The sequence below is a fragment of the Pygocentrus nattereri genome, chromosome 18 (genome assembly GCF_015220715.1).
Source record: "Pygocentrus nattereri isolate fPygNat1 chromosome 18, fPygNat1.pri, whole genome shotgun sequence".
Lineage (NCBI taxonomy): Eukaryota > Metazoa > Chordata > Actinopteri > Characiformes > Serrasalmidae > Pygocentrus > Pygocentrus nattereri.
Genome location: NC_051228.1, coordinates 18509832 through 18532362, shown reverse-complemented (window position 1 = coordinate 18532362; position 22531 = coordinate 18509832).

The window sequence follows — 22531 nt, the reverse complement described above, 5'->3', positions numbered from 1 at the left end:
GTGGGTCTTCTCCCACAGTCCAAAGACATGCAGTCAGGCCAATTGGACATGCTAAATTGCCCCTGTGGGGGAGTGACTGTCTGCGTCTGTCTGTCTGCCCTGCGATGGACTGGCGACCTGTCCAGCGTGTATCCTGCCTTCCGCCCGATGACTGCTGGGATAGGCTCCTGCACCCCCCGTGGCCCTGATAGAGAAGCGGCTTGGAGGATGGATGGATAGTTTTCTTATTCATTGTTTATTGTTTGTACTAAAGAGACACATTTTGCTAGATTTGAAAATGAAATAGAACATGACAGTATCTACAGCAGAGCAGCCCAGCTTTGTGCATCAGAAAGAACAGACATGTGGGGAAATGTTTTCTCGGCACAGTTTGTTAATATCAATCAATCATTGTTTGAATGCCACAGCCTATTTGAGTGTTTTTTTATTATTTTAAAAACTTATTTTGGATCTTAACTTGTTTATTTGTTTACTGTTTTGTCTATTTTGTTCTCAGCCCACCATAAACAGCATTTGACCCCTCAAGAAAAAAAATAGTAAACCCCCGAATTATCACAATTAACACTGTATGAATGATTTCTATAAACAATGACTAATGTATGTTAGCATAGCTAAAATAGGTTTTCCTTTATCTATCTACATTAGTCTTGTAGCTCCAGTGTATAACAACAAAAGCAAACTTCAGAGACCATACTTGACTCTACTGATCAACTCCATATTTACTGAAGAAACAGTGTAAATTTGATTTTCAAATCATTCTCTTAAGTCTGATATCACTCTGTAGATGCTGTGATGTTCTTGTTGCTCCCTGAAGCTGAAAGTCCAGCCAGTTTGACGTCTGAAGCTTCATTTGACATGTAGCACATCACACAGAGCAGGAACATCCAGTGGAGTATATTCATCTCATGCCTTTCAGATGGCAGCAGAATGATGAAACTGCAGTGAGAGCTTTCTGAGGTCCGTTTATTCACGTCACTGTCAAAACGTCCACACACCCATAAAAACAGCAGGAGGTGGATCGGGGGGCATCAAGGGGGTGAATGTTTTCATGATTTGCAGTCAGTGATTTTCTATACGCATCATCTGTTCTATTACAGTCATCTTGGCTTTGACATATTAATCAATTTTGCCATCAACTGTATGCCACTCACACCCACGGCCTTCAGTTTCCATACAGTGCTTTAAAGTGATAGTTTGGCATAAACTGTCTGAAATTGGCTTCTTTGGTTGATAATTTCTTTTACAATCTAGGTATTAACCAGGTAGGTGTGAGGTATAAACTCCAAAATACTATCAATTATTTTGAACAGCATAATGATGAGTTCCAAGCAGTTTGTCCTGCTAGATCTGCCCCTATCAACTATAAGTTCTATTATTGTGCAACAGAGGCATCTAGGAGCAACAATAGCTCAGCCACAAAGCAGTAGACCATGCAAACTCACAGTGTGGACGCTGAGTGCTGCAATGTGTAGTGGGTAAAAAATGTCTATCCTCTGATGCATGACTCCTTACAGAATTCCAAAATGCCTCTGGAAGCAACATAAGCACAAGAACTGTATGTAGGTAGCTTCACGAAAGGAATTCCCATGGCTGAGCAGCTGCACACAAGCCTAATTCCCATATGCGTGTGACGCCAGGGAGTGAGGAGGCAGACGCATGTGCTGAGATAAGCGACTTTTATTATGGGCAAATCCAGGGTCGTGGTCAAGCCAGTCCACGTTCTAATAATCAATATCAAGCGTGGGATGCACAGACATAACTAAGAACACCAAACAGTACAACACGATCAAAGCAGGCTTACAAACAAACCAACATCCCAAACAACAAACATCTAATGACAAACAAAGACCTGCCAACACACAGGGGAAAACAGAGGGCTTAAATACATGAGGGCTAACTAGGGATCACAAGACACAGGTGGAAACACAGGTGGGAACAATCAGGGGTGGAGTAACCAAACAAGTGGCCGGACTAGGATCGAAACAAAAAGCACATGGACTAGAACAAAACAAACAGACATGGAGGATCAAAAGGTAAATAAAAAGCACATGGACCGGACTGGGAGGGGCCAGTTGTGACAATGCGCAATGCCAAGCGACTGCTGGAGTTGTGTAAAGCAGATCGTCACTGGACTTTGGAGCAGTGGTAACATATTCTGTGTAGTGACAAATCATACTTCTCTAACTGTCTGATGGATGAATCTGGGTTTAGTGCATGCCAGGAGAACATTACCTACTGGAATGCATAGTGGCAACAGTAACGTTTGGTGAAGGAGGAATAATGGGCTGGGGCTGTTTTGCAGGTTTTGGGCCCCTTAGTTCCATGAAAGACATTTGACACAATTACATACTTCCAGCTTCCTGTCAAAGTTTAAGCAAGGCCCTTTTCTGTTCCAGCATAACTGAGCCCCTGTGCACAAAGCAAGCAAGGTTTGATGAGTTTGGTGTGGAGGAACTCCAGTGGCCTGCACAGAGCCCCGGCCTCAACCCCACCAACTACTTTTGGGATGAACTGGATTGTTGATTGTGAGCTATGCCTTCTTGTCCAATATCAGTGCCTGACCTCTCAGGTGCTGTTTTGCCTGAATGGGCACAGGTTCCCTCAACCACACTCAAAAATCTTATGGAAAGCTTCCCAGAAGAGAGGAAGCTGTTATAGCTGCAAAGGAGGGCAACGCCATATTAAAGCCCATGGTTTTGAAATAGATGTCCAACAAGCTCATACAAGTGTGATGGTTCACATGCTCTTGGTCGTAAAGTGTTTCTGCCATTACATAAACATTCTGAAAAATGTTGCAGAAATTGGGACTATAGGGTTATAAATGCAGTAAAATTAATGACATGCAGATATTTTAGCACAGTAACCCAGAACCACCGAAATATTGTGCTTGTCTGGATTCTGTTCAACAAATAAATCATCACTTATCAAAATCAGCCAAATCTGTTTATCTGTATAATTGCATTAATATTTGAAAATAATTATGGGCAGATGCTGATATTTTCAGTTAGTTCAGTTCTTTCATTATCTATAGCACTACAAAACCTGTATATCATTTTCCAAAACCCATGTATAGACATAGGGCCTGACAATTTTGTAATTTGCTGAACAAACAAGAAATAATGGCCAATCTAAATGACCTCAGGTTGGATAATTGCGATGCTTTGTGATAGCCATTGATTTTCCGCCCCGCCTCCAAGTGGATGGGCCAGGGAAAGGTCTGCGGCTGATTCGTGGTGGGAGTGATTGGCCGATATATGATCTGCTCCTTATGCGCCCACGCCCAATCGATGCTTTTAGCGTGGAGGTCAAGCTGCTGAGTGATTGCTTCCCACCCAAACTGGCCCGGCCCTCTTATCTCTCCCAGCCAAACCCGGGAGGAGAATACAGGTGGTAAAAAATAATTTAGCAACATTAAATTTAGCAACCAAATCGATAATAATGTAGAGTAATTGAAGATATATTCATGTAAATGGTTAGTTTAGTAACTCCACTGCCCACTGAGGTCCAGAGGAGAATGGATTCTGTTAACTTTTTAGGTACATAAGCCTTGTAGCTCCAGAAGCAAGTTTATGACTCCAAATGCATTGTGGATGATCAACTTCATTTGGATTAAGGGGTAAAACTGGATACATGTGATTTTTCACTAATTTGTCCCCTTAAAATCAGTAATAGTCTGGAAAGCTGTTGTGGAAGATGTACAAATACACCGAAATGAACTTCACATATCTGACTTGAATTCAGCCAATTCTTCAACATTTCTGCATAAATGTTCAGCCATTCAGAGTGGTTTGGTGTGAAATGCACAGTCCTAAAGAAACGTACCAAGTCAGAGTTGTTCACAGTGGTGGTGATAGGAACCAGACGTCCACCTATACAAGTCCCCTTACAGAAAGCTATTACATGAAATGGCTATGAATTTACTGCCTGATGTCTGAGATATTTTTACGATACTTTTAAGAGGTTTTTGGCTTAAAACCTGCTTTAAAAATCTATTCATGGTGGAGGGAGAGATGCAGGGCACTGTGAGCCACAATAGTCCCCAAATTTTCCCATCATCAACATTCCATACAAAACTGAGAAGACGTGTAGGTTCACTGGTGGTTTCAGAGAGTAAATAAATTGTCTATATGTGTGTTGTAGTCATGGTGACCCCTGGTTCCTATCACCACCACTGTAGAGAAACCTGAATCAGCAAATTTCTTTACAAAAAATTTATGTCAAAACACTCTGGATGTAAATATGCCCAACAATAGTTTATCTTAATATTCTAAAGGCTCATAATGAAAAATAAAATATATACTGATTAGATCACTTGTTGAGATTGCAAGATGTTTCAAAGTAGGTCTGTTCACTTCATCTGCAACTCAGTTCAGCCACTCAACTTTACTTTTTTAACATTAGCAGTGCTGTCATAAAGTGCTCTGAGATGTTTATTTCAGACCACTGTGATGCAGCATGGGTAAAATAAAGTGTTTTATTTCCCTGGATGCCATCCACACAGACAGAAACACCCTTATTTCCATGGTGATTCAGTGATAGCTCTTATTTTGGCCTGCCATGTGTTTATTCATAGTCCTCACCATCTGAATTTACGTCACGCTGTTTATTCCAAACAGCCGCTGCGTATCTCGCACATACAAAGCAGACCTGGTGTGAATGCACTCCATTCAGGGCCTTTATAGAAAGCCTCAGTGAGGGCAGTGCGTGCTGAGTCAAAGAGGATGGCCGAAAGCTGATCTGTGATTGTGGGTAAATATAGCTGCACTCAGCCTGGATCTACCAGACTAACTGATGTCCAGACTGTAGTGAGTTTCAATAGGCAGAGAAAAGCACACATATGGAGTCAGGGAGGGTCAAGATGGTCCTCATTTCACAAATTATTGAATAAGAGAAGGTTTAGGTTTATGTTTGATGCTCCTGTATATATGTTACTGCTGTCATATCTGTTAGAAACTTGATAAGAAGAGTCAGGAGACTGGAGCTTCAGCATTGACTGGAGTTTATTTCCACATACAGAGGATGTCTATCAACAGCTGATCAACAATCAATCAGCAGGATCAGGAGTCTAGTCCTATTCATGTGCATGCAGACAATCATGCACAGGCACAGCTTGGTCATCAGTGTGTCACCAGTCTAGTCTGGTCACCAGTCTGATCAGCAGTCCAGTCTGGTCAGTACTCCAGTCTGCAGTCCAGTCTAACAAGAATATTTTGGAAGGACCTTATATACATTGAAAACTAAGGGGGAGGAAGGAGGATGAAAAGGAGTTTGAGGAGGGATAAGTAGAAGGAGAATATGAATAGAGACGTACGACATAGAGATTGTTATCACCTAAAGGTCACGAGACAAAGGGTCATTTCAATACAAACAAAGAAGTGATCAGGCAAGGTGAGAGTACAACCAGTTTCACCCTTCTGCCATTAGCTCAAACACAACAATGAACATGACCTTAAGAAAATAACATAAGGGAAAACAACATATATCAAGAATATTTTCTCTCATATCAAAACCTTTTTACTTTTTATGCCACTAAAACATAATATTTTCTACATTATCACTGCACATGACATCAATATTTGTTATAGAACTGGGAGGGAACCAGAGGAGCCTTTTAGGTCTTCAGATAAGGCCTGAAGTCGGTCATTTTTTTTAAATTAGATTTATCTTGCATGTTGTTTTCAACTTATGTTAATGTTGTAGTGTTATTCTGGGCTTATTTATTTTATTTTTTTAAAGGATTAAAAACTGCCAAAAAACTGACCAATTAGGATTGTTTTCTCTGTGGTATCTAGGTAGGTACACCTGAGCGAGTTCTCCCATTGGTTAAGACTTCAGGAGCCACACTGAGGATCTTTAACATTAGATTAAAGGCCCTATATCATGGAAAACTGAACTTTCTTTCATTTTGAATTTTTTTTTATTTTAATTTCTAAAGAACAAAGAGCATCATAGAGTAAATAAACACTGTTAAAGTTTCAAAATGTTTACTTCCCACTCCATGAAAAAACAGCCTGTTTTTAATTCACTCTTTATGTGAGGTCACGCAAACCATCACGTTTACATATAGCCATATACAAAAGTATGCAAAACTGTTTTGTTGAATTTCTAAGTAAATACTAAGTTAGAATAATAAACCTTTTTGTTAAATTCAGTGAATATCTCCTTCCTCTCTGGTGTGTGTGTGCTGGAAAAAAATCTGGCACTTGTAAACTTCCCTAAAAACGGGAAATAAATCAAGCATCTTGGACTGAACAACACTACTCCAGCCAATCAGCAAAAGGGGGCATCTATGCTCATGCACAGGACACAGCTACGTGCTGGACTCCAGATGTAATCAAGAAAGAGAGATGGCAGAGAAACAGCCTGAATGTAACGTCTACACCAGTTAAGGTGGAACAGGAAAATTTTGCAAGAAGCTGAGGCACCTGAATATATTGCTGTAGCATTTAAAGTAGAACATGAAAAGCTGAGGTGCCACAATGAAACTTCTGCGCTTTTTAAAGTGGAACGGGAAAATTTCAACAAGAGGCTGGGGTACCTGAATATAGCCTAACTGCTGTTTCAATTAAGGTGGAATGAAAACAATTGAACAAGAAATAGAGCCACCTGAATGAAGCCTAACTGCTGTGCCATTTAAGGTGGAACAGAAAAATTTGAGCAAGAAGGTAAGGCACCTGGATTGTAACTGCTGCACCATTTAAGGAGGAATGGAAAAATTTATACACAGGAAGCTGGAGAGTAAGACGACTTCAGCTTCATCAAGAGATGAAAGGCTTGAAAAGGGATGAGGAGGCTGCTCTGTTTAGGCTGGGCATGGGGGTTTCACAGAGCCAATAGTTCTGTTTTGCCCTATTGGCTAATATATGTGGAATAAACTGGTTAGCTTCACAGCAGCAATTGTACCTACAGTTTGCTCTGTTATAGATGGTATTTGTCCATATAACGTTTGTGAATATTTTTCGACCACTAAGATGTTCAACCACAAAAAAATGTTCACCTTGGTCATATGCATCCTTGAATTTGGGGGGTGGAGCTTCTGAAAGAGCACTGATGGGAGGGGTTGAATTATTTTGTTGTTGCAGTATTAATCGGTCCATGAAGTATTAGTCATTTACATTTACATTTACAGCATTTAGCAGACTCTTATCCAGAGCGACTTACAAGAAGTGCTTTGTCAATCTAGAGAAAGTATCTTTGCTAGTCACCCATATCTTAGAGAAAAAGACAGTCCTGAGCTCAGATACTGCTAAAAACAAAAGTCACTGTAGATACCCAGAGAAAAAGGAACAGTGTTGAACACAGAACTCTGTGCCATTCAATGCAATACAATAACAATAAGATACAATACAATACAATAAACTACAATACACAGTGTGAAGTACAATAAAATAAGTGCAGCTTATAATTCAATGCTCAATCTTAGCATTATGAGGCTCAATTTCATCCCTTTTTGGAAACCTCAAACCAGAATATGAAATAATTCATTCCAGGGCTGTTTCTAATAATCTCTGAAAACTGTGTTTATGTGGTTAAAACTGCTTTATGCAGACATACTGTAAGACCCTTGCCCTGTCCTCTTCTTCTAAATTAGCCTTTGTTTTCTTGTTCCATGTGCTTTTGTTTATGTCAGTCATGTGCTTTTATTGTTCTTTTGGTCATTGTCTCCTTCCTGGTCCTGTTTTCTTGTTATCTACCTCTCCTGTCTGTTGTCTGTAGCACCACCCTTTCATTAGAGCCACATGTTTATGATCTGGTCCATGTGTATTTATACCCCTGCCTGTTTGCTTTGTGTTTGTTTGATGTTTTGTCCTCTCAATCCCCTGGTTCTCTCTTGTTTGTTTTCTAGTTTTCCTCATATTTCAGTATTTTTGTTCAGAGAGATCTGTCTTTGTTTTGTCACTTTTGCGGATACCTTGTGTCATGGATTTTTAATAAAACCTAGGACTTGCATTTGCATCCTGCCTCTTCATCTCTCCAAACATCACACATATGTAACAATTTGTGCGCTGTTGGTCGAATGACACATTGTGTTGATTTTCTGAGTGTTAGTGAATGTTTCCTCTACAGAGACACACCTGCACATTTTCACATTTTATGCACAATTACTGTTTTTCTTTACTGAATTTAGCATACTGAGTAAAACGATCAATAGAATTGTTCGTAAAAATTCTTAGCTTTCAATATAAGTTAATTTAAAACATTATACATTATAGATAACGTTATATAAAATAGAATTGTACGTCATTTGACATAAATTCTGTTGGTCCATTCATCATGAAGCTGATGTTTTCAGATCATGTTTTAAAATGAAAACTGCCAAAATCGAGATACAAGATCTTGTCTTTATATACCTATAAGGAGGGAGTCCTTCCAGTCTCAATGATTCTGGGAACTAAAAATACATTATTAGCTCATTCTTGTTATTTTCAGTTTTTTATTATGTTCACTGTGAGGTGCACTCACTTGTGTTAACAGCTATTTAGACATTAATAGTGTGTTGAGTTATTTTCAGGGGACAGTAAATCTATACTGCTATACAAGCTGTACACTGACTACTTTAAGTTATGTCTATGTTTCATTTCTAATGTGTTGTCCCATGAAAAGATATAATATTTGCAGAAATGTGAGGAGTGTACTCACTTTTGTGAGATACTGTAGATGGTATAAGAATAACATTCAGCATATACTACAAAAAAATATATCTTAGCAAGTAAAAACAACATAAATGTAGTTAATATGTGTAATATTTCTCATTATGAGGTTGTTGTGAGAATATTATAAGATAATTTGACATGTTTCTATACAGTTTTACTTGTTTTAAGTAATTTTGTCGTAATAAAGTGTCTGATTCCATTGGCGAATCACTTTACTTGTTTCAAGAAACAATCCAGATAATGTTGCTTACTTCAGAAATAAAGTAATAAAAGTAAAATGATCTGCCAATGGAATAAGACCCTATCATAAGATAAAATTATTAAAACAAGCAACGTTGTCTAGAAATAAGTTATATCATCTTGTATTGCTCCAATGCTCAATCCTATAATTAGAATGATTAGATATATAGACTGCATTTAAAATGTTTTCACCTGCTAAGATGTTGATGTTTACAGTGAACAACAAGCTGCCAAAAACTGTTCTTTCATATTGCCATTAGCTTAGTGCTAACAGACTAGAATTTTAGTATATGGAGTTTTATATATACACACATATGTGGAGTTTTGACATTTTTGGCCCAAACTGAAGGCCAACCTCTAATAGGCACGGTTCAGTACTGATATGTATTGTAATGTCAGTTTGGAGTAAAACACAAAGGAGGCCATGATTTCCACTACAGGATCTGCTCTTCATGAATCACCAAGGTAGAAAAGCACATATAAGACACTGAATTCATGGACGAATGCACTACCAGTTGCAGTCTTCACAATAACACAAAACACACACAACACATCTGTATATGAACAAACGTCAAAGTGCCTTTTTAGAAGGGTGCGCACCTACCATAAGCGTCCATGGTGGCTGCTCACATGATCACACTACCAGTCTATTTTTTGTCCTTTTTTTATGTCATTTTTCATTTTCTGACATAGTTTTAAAAAGGCAGTTGCCTTTTATGTTGTGTCAAAAATTCATGATGAATGGGCCAAGAGAAATTATCCAAAACTGCTTGGAAAAAAATGTCTCCATTTACTTCTATTGAAAGGTAAGAACCTTTTTCCTTGTCCTATAAAGTTATGTTTTTGGCATATATATTACCCATGCTGCATTCTTACCACTATTACTAATACTACAACTAATAATAATAATAATGAATATCTTTTTGGGTTAAAATAATAATGAGTTATCTTTTGTGTGATTGTAGACACACGGATACACTCTGTGAATAGTCTGAAGTGATGTATGTCTCTGCTAATGTATTTCTCTCCATCTATCAGACTTTTTTTACTTCAGAATTGTTCCAGGCTGTCACTGCACATGCTTAGAGGACACCAGACAGCCACACTTCAACTTTCACAAATTTCTCTCTCTCTCTCAGTGGCTGAAATCGCTCCAGGTTAACTCTCAGAGGATGTTGTAGTGATGAAAACAGAGAGATGAAAGGATGAAGGATGTGAGTGAACGCTTCTGCATCCCACCTGTAAGTGCATCCAGAGAAAAGTCCTTGATGTGCTCAGCTCCCCTGCTGTTTCACAGGAAACTCATCCACTGCTGCTCGATTTTACTCCATTTCCACTAAACAGAGACAAATCATCATCCTCCAGCTCACACTGTTCCTCAGCTTCCGAGTGTGAAGATCAGCTATGTAGCTGTTAGCTAAGATGAGTAATTTCAGCAATTCATAATATCTACTTCTCTAACTAAAAAGAACACCCCACAGTACACTGTTGGCAGGTTGATGAACTATTGGTCGGTGGACTAACAACATAATACACTTAATAATCTCCTAACAAGGAGATTTCAAGAGCAACTTTTTTAAAGTCACTTTAGTGAAAAATATGAAAAAACATCATCTAGAACAAAAGGAATATTTAAATCATTCACTTCAATGAGCACGTAGTTAGTTTCAGCATCACTCCAAAAGTGTTGCATCTCACCGCTGTTTCCGGGACAGCATGCTGTTTTTTTATGTTCAGACTGAGAGAAATGAAGGAAATTCGAGTAAGACTTTACATACATTGAAAAACCCCAATAATAAGCTCAAATCCAGCCTCGTTGTCAGGTCTTTGGATTAGACTTTAATCTGATTGAAGAAATCAGAGTCTGCTGTTGACATGACCACTTAATAATAAAATAATAAAATATTAAATAACTGCAGAAATCTGATAATGATCAGAGTATTAAATGCACGTAAACACACGGCCACTACTGAAACATTTGGAAAAGTTTGGCTAATGATTGTTTTGGAAGTGACAAAATTGGCATAAGCATTGAAAATAAGCTCAATTAGCATGTGGGGTCACTCAAACCAAAAGGATTTTAGAAGAAAGTCCAAGGTTAGTTAAAAGCCCCAAATATGTTTTCATCTCATTGAACAGTACAAAATCTGAGTTAAGTATCCATATATATATATATATATATATATATATATATATATATATATATATATATATATATATATATATCCATCCATCCATCCATCCATTTTCTAAGCCGCTTCTCCATCAGGGTCGCGGGGGGGTGCTGGAGCCTATCCCAGCAGTCTTCGGGCGGAAGGCAGGATACACCCTGGACAGGTCGTCAGTCCATCGCAGTACATATATATATATATATATATATATATATATATATATATATATATATATTGCATGATATGAAAGCAGTTCATGTAGAACAAATGAATAGAAAAAGTCACCTCTTTGTAGTTTATGTGAAACTGAAACTGATTATAGTAAAAGTCATGAGACATCAACAGGCGTCATGAAGATGTCAGTAGCTGATGTAACCGAGTGATGAGCAGATGTCTCCGTCTCTTAAAGCCATCTCAGGGCTGCGCGTGATATCTTTGAGAAGGCGGCGGCGTCAGTGTACCCACAATCCTTTTCACTGCAGCTCCTGGCTCTGTCTCTCGCTCTAATCCCACTGTGGCCCAGATACCGTTTTAACCCCTGCTGAATGATGTTTTTTCCTCAGAGCGACATGACCTGGTCAAAGCGCAAACAGAGTCCAGAGCCCACCTCGGACCCCAGACTCCTCGGGTTATCTCCTCTAACGTGGTGTGAACACGGATCCTCCTGACACGTTCCCTCCATTCAGCGCCGACACAATTCCGAAAGGCAGCTTGATTTCATTCCAGCGGGCACCTCAATGTATCGGATGTGGCAGAGATTTAAGAGGATTAAAAACCGCCTTTAAAATTCATGGCAGTACAGGCAGCCGCTGATAAGTGCGCAGGAGTAAAGTTAGTCAACTTTTCAGCTTTAAAAACACCTGCCAAGGGTTTAATCCCCTTCCATCACGGATGTGGATTGCATCCTATTATTTGCCGGATCTCTGGGACTAGAGGAATCGGAGAGATTCTACAGCGCTGATGGATGGAGTGATGAAGTAGAAGAGTATGTAGTCAATAGGCTGATCATAATCACTTCAGAAGAGCTTAGAAGAGAATAAGAATCTTTTTTTTAATAGATTTTCTCTTGGCCCAGGTGTCTACTTAAATTTAAATATGAAAAAAACAACATTTAAAATTTTTCAGCAATACAGTATATTTAACTCAGCTAATAAATAGAAACTGGGCAGTAAAATTATTTTTCTGCTAATTCTCTTTTTTAAAATATATATCCACATATGTGGTCTGTGTAGAGAATGTGTTAACCTCTAATACATGTATATTAATAACGTACATGTATATATAATAATATACATATAACAATGTAGATATGCTAATGTATACTGCATGTATAGCAGAGCTGTAGAAGATTTGTGAAGTGCTGAAGAACATCAAGAATAAGGCTCTAATAAAATTATATCTAGACAAAAGATCTAATAAAAAGATCTCAGGTCAATAATGAAATGCAAAGGCAGTGCTGAAATAATTTAGGTATGCTATTTATTATTTTTTGCTCTTCCCAAAAACCTTTTCTTGAATAACACGTCTGTAAATATCCTCTCTGTCCAGATTAGTGTGTTTTAAAATTTTTTCTGTATATATATTATTATTATTATTATTTTGAACAGTAGTGTGTATGCATATCCAAACATGAAATATGTGCCATTAGTGTAACACACAGCTGTGATTTACTAAATTGACTATAATTTTCTTTAACTCTAAACTTGGTCCAAATCCTAACCTTAACCTCAACCCAAAACCTAAACCCAGCCCTCACCCTGGCCCTAGTCCTAACCCTAATCCCACCACTGACTAGAATCAAGTTTCAACACAGTTTGTTGACAGTTTGAACATTTGCAGATAATCTATACTATAGTGGTCTATCCAAATGAAGTGAGACCAAGTATATATCTGTTATAACTGCATAAAGAGGAATAAAGTGACACACTGAAGATTTTGATTATGAATGACATGAAGTGAAAATCCAAATGCAGACAATCAGCCAAGATTCCTTTGATGTTTGAAGTTTGCTTATTTAGTTATAGCTCCGGAGCCATGAGGCTAATATAACAAACAAGTAATAGAATCTTCCACCCTGCCATTTAGCATATGCTGGGTGGCTCACAGTTGGTGCTTATTATGTGTGTAAATGAAAAAGTGGTGGCTTATAATTTGTGCCTGCATCACTCAGAAAGATCCAATTTCCCACCAACATACCTCAGCCGTTATCTTCATCAACACTACACATACAAAACTGACATGTATTTATCTCTCTCTTTTTCATAATGCAGCTTATCCATGATGGATTCTTCACAACTAGCAGCTTATAATTGTCTAATGCAAATAAGCTTCTAATGCTTGTTAGATGTGAAGATTCCAGTAGAGTACAGTAGGAAGATCCGATTGGATTTAGTTAGGTCCAGTTCAATCACTACAGTAGAAAATTCAACTGTATTTATGCAGAAATTGGATCTGTTGGTGCCTGCTGGTGTAGAAATTCCAGTAGAAACCAAGTGCAAAATCCTTTTAGATTCAATTGGGTCTAGGTGACCCTCTCCTGCTGAAAGTTCAACCAGTTTCTACCCAAACGGTTTAGAAATTCCAGTAGTTGAAACCAGTTGGAAAATCCAGTTGGAATCAGTTGGGTCCAGTTGACTCATTCTAAGTTTCTACTCAGAAAATTGGGACATTTCTACTGGTGCCTACCACTTTAAAACTTCTAGCAGTAAAAATCCAGTTAGATTCAGTTGGATCCACTTAACTCACTTCACATTTATAAGTGAAGATTGGAATGCTTCTACTGGTGTCCACTGGTATAGAAATTCCAGTAGAAACCAGTGTAAAAAAAATGCCAGTGGAATCACTTGGGTCCAGTTGATTCAGTCCAGCTTTTTACTTTGGAACATTTCTACTGATGCCTACTGGTGTAAAAAAAAAACAGTACCAGTTGAAAAATCCAGTTAGATTCAGTTGGATCCAGTTATCTCACACCTGGTGAAAAGTCAGCTGTGTTTAACCCAGAAATTAGAACATTCCTACTGGTGCCTGCTAATGTACAAATCCCAGTAGAAATCAGTAGGAAAATCCAGTTGGAATCACACCAGTTGAAAGTTCTGGGTTTTTTTTTCTTTTTCTTTTTTTTTTTACCAGAAAAACTGTTTTTACCTGGGGGTAAAGATTCTTCTAATGTTAGGCCATATAAACCCACATCCTCACCTTCCATTCCTGTGATGAAGCCTTCACAATCCCCACTGCCACCCCATCTCCTCCCTGTTCCTCAGTACTACATTAGTCCTACTACAGCTGAGGGGGGTCTGGCCTTCTAGCTACAGATAGAAGCTGCCCATAACTCCAGCCCAGGTTCTCAGTGTTCTCCTCCCTCTCTCAATCAGTTTTCCATCATGCTACCTCTATATTGAAGGCATAATCCAAAGTCACAGACTGTATTTGGTAACTGGTGTCAGACAGGATGTTAACTGGACGGAACTGGCTGCTGGATGGTTCCATCTGCTTTAGATGAACTTATAAGGTAACAACTGACTGCACAAATAGTGAACACAAATTAGAAGACATTTTCTGACATGCTAACTGCATTCCTTCGCTGTCTGTGCAACACTTGACAATGCATTAGCCTAGTAGCTCCCATGCTAAAACTAAAGAAACAAACACAGAACACGGCTTAACTGTCTGTTTGGGGTAAGCAGGGAAATCTGGGTCAATCTGGTTTAGATGTTTCACTGTTATGAGTACAATGTCTCAGTGCAAGACCCTGCATTATAAATGCGGCGTGTGAAAGTAAACACAGTGTGCTTTTGACCTGACAGTGAGTTTGTTTGTGGACTGAGAGTGAAGCCCCAGAGCAGATGATTCATGGCGACTCCATTAAAGATCTGCTCTCACTCGCTTGCAGCTGCTCTGCAGACGAAAAAGTGTAGCATCTCCACAAAGCACTGAACCCTGGGCTACAGCAGTCAACAACTGAGGTTAAAGCATTTAATATTTTGTCAGAACCTTTTCAGAAACCTTTTTATTGATAGCCCTGCAAGCGCTCTGCGTTCTCTCACGGCTGCTTCACTTCAGTGGAGGAAGAAAAGAAGCATCCAGCCTGAAATCTCTGGTTATGTAACTTTTCTCTCAGTTTGTTTTTCCCTCTAAAGGGACCAGAGCTGCATGCAGGACCGACTAATTGTAGGCAATTATTTCTGTGTTAGCCCTCAGTGCGGTGGATAGTGTGATATAACTGTATGTATTTATTGCTAATGCCCAACATACAATGGCAAAACCGTAGGGAACAAGGTCTCACTTCAGTGAATACATAATAATGTTTGGGCAAAACTCTTTTAATTTGTCTCCAGTTCTCTCCCTGTTCCCTTTCTCTAAAACTCTGCACTGTTTTCCGGCTTATTATTGATCACGGACGCTTATAATCAACGCAGTCATACAACACTTGTCTACAATAGACATCAAAAGTCGCTGGCCACTGAGTAATATAGTGTGATTAAAGGGGATGTAAGAGGTTAAGATGTAAACAGAGTCATTCAGAGTGGTTTGGTGTCAAATGTTCCATTCTAGAAAAACTTACCGAGTCAGAATTGTTCACAGTGGTGGTGATAGGAACCAGACGTCCACCTCTAAAAACACAGAAAGTTATTACATGAAATGGTTATGAACTCACTGCCTGATGTCTGAGACATTGTTGTTGAACATTTTTAAACGATATAGGCTTAAAACATAATTTCTAATCCATTTATGAGGGAGGGTTATATGCAGTGTGTTGTGAGGCAAAATAGTGCCCAAAGAAGTTGTATTTTTATCAGAGTTTCCACTATTTTCTCATCAGTAAGATTCCATAAAACTCAGAAGACATGTGTAGGTTCACTGGTGGGTTTGGATAGTTAATTAAATGTCTATATTTGTGTTGTAGTCATGGTGACCCCTGGTTGCTATCACCACCACTGTAAAGAAATCTGAACCATTTCACACCGAACCACTCTGAATCACTTTGTTTACATATCAAGCACTGAATTATTGTAATGCCACAGAAATGATAAGATGCTTGCGCATAAGGTTAGAAGAAAAGGCTTTACTGATTCATGTGGAATCCAAGCTCATTGTCAAAAAACAGGTGTGGGTCAAATCCAAAGCAATCCAGTATACAAGAACAATAGTACAAAACAGTCAAACAAGACCAAAAGGGGCAAAGACAAAAGGTAGAGTGGTAAATCCAGAAAAGAAACAAATGAAACAGGTGCAACTGATCAGTACTCCGGAGAAGGGGAACAACTATTGGTTGTGGTTGGGAAAACAGTTATGTGATCTCCAAGAGACTTCCCGGGAGTTGGAGTTTGTTAGGTTGACGGATCCGTTGGAAGGCGTGACAATTATGGTGTAAATTTTAAAATATTGGTGGATTTCTCCAGGCAAAATCTTTAGTTTATCACAGAACAGCTCCATGCTGATGATTTGATGATCCCAAAACAGCACATTCAGTTTCACAGTTTTCACATTATATTAAAATCATTTGGAAAACCTAGATATTTCTGATTTATATTTCTTTCTTCTTTTCACTGTTGCTGGAGTATGTTGAGGGGATGCTAACTTATATTTAATGTGCGTTTTTTTTGTATTTAATTCCTAATCAAATACTTTTTTGAAGTGCTTTCTGTGCTTTTAAAAGTGTATAAATCATTTTCTCATGTTTTATTCTGCTTTCCCATCATTTGATCAATTAAATATGATCACCGCCTTAAAGTCTCTTGCTTAAGTTGGGCCTGAGGGCCTGAGCAGCCTTGCATAACGAGATAATTGCTGCTTTATATGGGCCAGAATCTGTAGATCCTCAAAGGTGTGTATGAGAGCCAGGCTGCAGTCGGCTTCCTGTTGTTTGTATTTGACACGGCATGACCTCTAATTATTTGTTTACTGCAGTGTTTAAGGGCATCGAGATAAAGCAGTAATTGTTCCGGACCATGTTAGTTTGAAGGTGGAAAACAACACAATGACAAATGAGGTGGAGGAAGTGAGTAAATTAGGTGGAGTAAAACAAAGTCTTGTCATTTAAACAGTATATTGTATGTGTTCTGTTTGCTATCACTCTTTAAAGTCTCTTCAATAGGGCAATTCTACTTATCTTTTTTCTCCACAATTCCGTGTTTGAGAAGTAAACAGAGTGATTCAGGGTGGTTTGGTGTGAAATGGTTCAGATTTTTACAGCGATGGTGATAGGAACCAGGGGCCATCATGACTACAACACAAATATAATACATTTTAATTACTATCCAAAACCACCAGTGAACCTACACACGTCTTGAGCTTTCATATGGAATGTTAATGATGATGATAAAATGGTGGAAAATCTGAAAAAGGTCCTTTCATTTGAGAAAGGAGTTTTTAAAAATGCATATATGGCCAAAGTCTTTTCAAAACTGTCATAAAACATAAGACATCAGACAGTGTAATTCATAACCATAACTTTCTGTGAGAGAGCTTTTAGAAGTGGACGTCTGGTTCCTATCACCACCACTGTCAATTCTGACTTGATAAGTTTCTCTAGAACAGAGCACCGACCCACTGTAAATGACTCCATTTACACCTTAACCATTTAATTTTGCAGAGATTTTGAAAATGTGGTGGAATTCCCCTCTGATTCTAATTCACGTGCTAGCATGTTAGCATAGCTAAACACATTAGCAGACTAAATTCTGCCTGTCGTTTTCCTTTAAAGTCTCTTGGTGGACTACTGATTGTGTCAGCCATAAAAGATGTTAAATATAAGAACAGAAACAATTCAGCCGAGTCTTTTAACTCCACGCAGTAACTATGATAGCAGCATGGTCACTCTTCCAGGCTTTTCGCAAGCAGGGCTGCAGCTTTCTCCGGATCTGCTATGGTAATTTTTTGTGGATAAGCGGATAAATCACACTTCTAGCAAAGCAATGAGACCAATCTGCTTGACGTCAAAACTCATTTGCCTCCAGATACTTCAAATCTCTAATGCTAACGCTTCCCGTAGCGGCGCTAACTGATAGTCCGCGCTAATGTTATCATAGCAGCGGAATTGCCGCAGCATTACGTCCTTGAGGGGGCACATTTCCACGGCGGCCACACGCTCGAGTAACTCCGCATATCCTTCCAACATCCGAATGGTGTCGTCTGCTATTAAGCTGTGAGGGTTTTATCCATAAATCTGAAATAACTCAGCAGATAAAAGCGCTAGCACGAGTCTAATGGCCTTATTGACTAGCCCCCATTTGCGTCTTATCGCTGTTTTCTCAAAGTCGCGCTCCAGATAGCAGATAGTAGACTCTTGTGGGGGCATGTGGAGGGATGTAGTTAGCACTCAGAGGGACAGACGCTGTGATGTTTTCACACCAGCACTGCTGGATCTAGACGGAGTATTGATTTCTGAGAAATAACAGCAGCCAGCTCCGTGTCATCTCCCTGCCGCCGGGTCTGTGCTGCCAGATTTTGCTGGGATGTGTTAGCCGGAGTGGTCGGGGGCATTTTCAGACTGGAATAAATCCAGTGTTTGTCCCCGGCGGCCATGTGTATAGGCCACAGACGCCCCACGGCCATGCATTAGCTGATGCTATTACAGAAGAGCGCTCTTGTGTAGCAGGACCAGCCCTTGTGGTGCATTTCCAGCCTGATCTGTATGGAAGAAATGGAGAACATCTCAGAGGAGTGAGAGCAGTGACAGCACATGTTTTTTTCTCTCTGACTTGTTCATTTGTATCTAGATAGACTGTAGATGAACGCTGTAGGTTTTATACAGATCAGTTCAAATGTAGTTGAGCATTTTAAATAGCATTTTGTCTAGAATGCAGTATATTTAGCAACTCAATACAACCGCATTAACAAAAAAAAAGTCAGGACGATGCACAGAATGTGAATAAAAATAGAATGATATGCAAATCCTGTAAACTATATTTTTAAAGGAAAATACTACAAAGAACACATTTGATTGATTTTTGAAAAAATATATGTCCATTTTGAGTTTGTTGCCAACAATACATTCCAAAAAGGTTGGGACATGATTACTACTGTGTTTATCGACTCTTCATTTAACAACACTCTTACATTGAGAAACGTTATTCTTAAATCGTTGCACTATTTGATCATATAGTCTTTCACAGAGTGGTGAACACCCCCCCCCCCCCCCCCCTCCCACCTAAACTTTACTTCTGAAAGACGCAGCCTCTCTGGGATGCTCTTTTGTACACAATCATGTATCATGTTACTGGCTTGTTGCCAGTCAACCACCAGGTGTTTTTTTAAGCATTACGCAACTTTACCAGCCTTCTGTTGCCCCGTCCAAACTCTTTGGACCATGTCGCTATTGAATTAAAAATTGGCAAATATTTTTCAAAAAAACAATAAAATTTGTCAGACTTAACGCTTAATATGTTGCCTTTGTACTTTTCAATTAAATATAGGGTTTAAATGATTTGCATCAGTGCATTTTGTTTTTATTTATATTTTGCACAGCAGCGGCGTGGTGGGTAGCACTGTCGCCTCACAGCGAAGAGGCCTGGGTTCGATTCCCCGGCCGGGTGACTGGGGTCCTCTCTGTGTGGAGTTTGCATGTTCTCCCCGTGTTCTCCGGTTTCCTCCCACAGTCCAAAGACATGCAGTCAGGTCGATTGGCCTTGCTACATTGCCCCTAGGTGTGAGTGACTGTCTGTCTGCCCTGTGATGGACTGGTGACCTGTCCAGGGAGTATCCTGCCTTCCGCCCAATGACTGCTGGGATAGGTTCCAGCACCCCCCGCGACTCTGACGGAGAAGCGGCTTAGAAGACGGATGGATTTTGCACAACATTACAATATTTGTTTGAAAGTGGGGTTGTAAATTTTATTAAACATTAAATGTGAACCTTTCCCATTTTTTCAACATTTCTGCACAATTCAGTGTAAACAGAGTGATTCAGAGTGGTTTGGTGGGAAATGCTTCAGATTTCTTTACAGTGGTGGTGATGGGAACCAGGAGTCGGCATGACTCCAACACAAATATAGACATTTTATTTACTATCCAAAAACAGCAGTGAACATACACATATCTTCTGAGTTTTATATGGAATGTTGATGAAGGAAAACCTGAAATAATATGTTTTTTGGGACTATTTTGCCTCACAACGTCCTGCATGTATCCCTTCACTATGAATGTATTAAAATGTATTAGTAAAACTTTGCTAATACAATATATCAGACAACAGGCAGTGAATTCATAATCATTGCTTGTAATAACTTTCTGTGAGGGAGCTTTTAGAGTTGGACGTCTAGTTCTATCACCACCACTGTGAACAGTTCTGACTCGATAAGCTTCTCTAAAACAGAGCATTTCACACCAAACCACTCTGAATGACTTGCTCAGAGCACAAAGAACAGATGGACATAAGAACATTTCAAATAAGATCAATAACAGGATAACTGTAAAAAAATTCTCCATTTTTAAGACATTTTACCCCACAATAGTTTCCACCCTGTGCTCATTTTCTACGCTGAGAGATGTTTGTGCAGTTCTAGAATCAGTGAAGTTCATACTGAAAGTATATTTTTGTGTTTGTTTCTCAGCCGCCCCCATAGCACTCCCTCCAGCTGCTGACCGGTCCCTCCCTCACTTCCTGCCAGGCCCAGAATACCCATACTGCCGTTCTCTTACCGCCATTATTCCCCCGTCAGCGCGATGCTCCACGATACAATGTTTTAAAATTGTAATTATGCAGCAGATGATTGTAATTACGGAGAGCACAAAGTGAGAGGATTATTGTAGTGGAAATTAGCGAAGACGTGTGCATATTCAGAGCAATCACTCAACACCAAGAGAACAGAACAGGTAATTTGCATAATGCATGGACATAATTGAGAAGAAGGTTATTTTAGTTTGTATGAGCCGTCCGCCTTTTTTACAGTTTGTGAGATATTTTACAAATAGATGAGAAACGAGGGACCTGACGCGATAGCAAACTCTCAAATACTGTCCTCTGTACATCAGTAATTAATTTCATTACATACACACACACACACACATGTGTGTATAACTACACACTTTGTAGTTCTACAGTTACAGACTGTAGTCCATCTGTTGCGCTGGTGTGAGTGGATCAGACACAGCAGTGCTGCTGGAGTTTTAAAACACCACAGTGTTGCTGCAGGACTGAGAACCATAAACATCCAGCCAACAGCGTCCTGTGACCACTGATGAAGGACTAGAGGATGACCAACATAAACTGTGGAGCAGCAGATGGGCTCTCGTCTCTGACTTTATATCTAAAAAGTTGGACCAACAATGTAGGAGTGTCTAAAAGAGTGGACAGTGAGTGCTTAAAATCTCCAGGAGCTCTGCTGTGTCTGATCCACTTGCACCAGCACAACACACACTAGCACTCCACCACTACATGAGTGTCACTGCTATGCTGGGAATGACCCACCACCAACATCTGCTCTGTAGGGGTCCTGTGAGGGTTCTGACCATTGAAGAACAGGTTAACAAAGTATACAGAGACTGTAGGGACTACAGTCTGTAACTGTAGAACTACAAAGGGCTCCTATCAGTGTTGGGGTCGATGCTCAAAACAGTAATGTGTTAATTCACTTATTTACTTCCTGTGGAAAGTACGTAGTTACATTACTCATTACATCACATTTGCATTTCTCCACAGCGTCGCCTGAGATGACGTTAAACCATACATTTCCCCCTCAGCTTCCTATTCACCAGCTTCTTGTTCACATTTTCCTGTTCCACCTTAAATGGTGCAGCAGTTAGACACATTATAATAATAATAACTGCTGCTCCATTTAAGGTGGAAAAAGAACATTTAACATGAAGCTGGTGAATAGGAAGCTGACTTCAGCCTCAGTATAAATCCCTCTGCTTATAAGAAAGACATACACAAATTCTTTCATGCTCTTTAGCACAGCATCACAAAGGTGACAGCAAAGTTGGTAAAAACAAGCCTAAATGTGTCACGATTGGCCCCTCCCAGTCCATGTGTTCATGTTTTGGTTTTGCCCATGTGTGTTTTTGTTTTGGTTTAGTCCAGCCCCTTGTTTTGTAACTCCTCCCCTGATTGTCTCCACCTGTCCCTCCTTATCCCTGTTGTATTTAAGCCCTGTGATTGCACGTTGTGTTTGCTGGTCTTTGTATCGGTCTTTGTCCTTGCTCTGTTTGATGTTTGCTTTGTCTGTGTAGTTAGTCTATTCTGGTTTATGTCATGTCTGTACCACGATCTCTACGTATTGGCTCTTTGACCCTGGACCGTTATGACCCTGATTCTGGATTTGCCCTCAATAAAAGTCACTTACCTCTGCACATGCATCCACTACCTCGCTCCGCGTCACAAAATGGCAAAGAAAAAAAGAGGCAGTTAATCTCTGCTTTTGATACCTGTTGAAATTCAGGCTTTGGCTGCTTGGTTGGGGTTGGCATACACTCTTGAGCATCACTCTGCGGGTCTTTCACTGCAAGCTTGCTTCATGAAACTTTCATC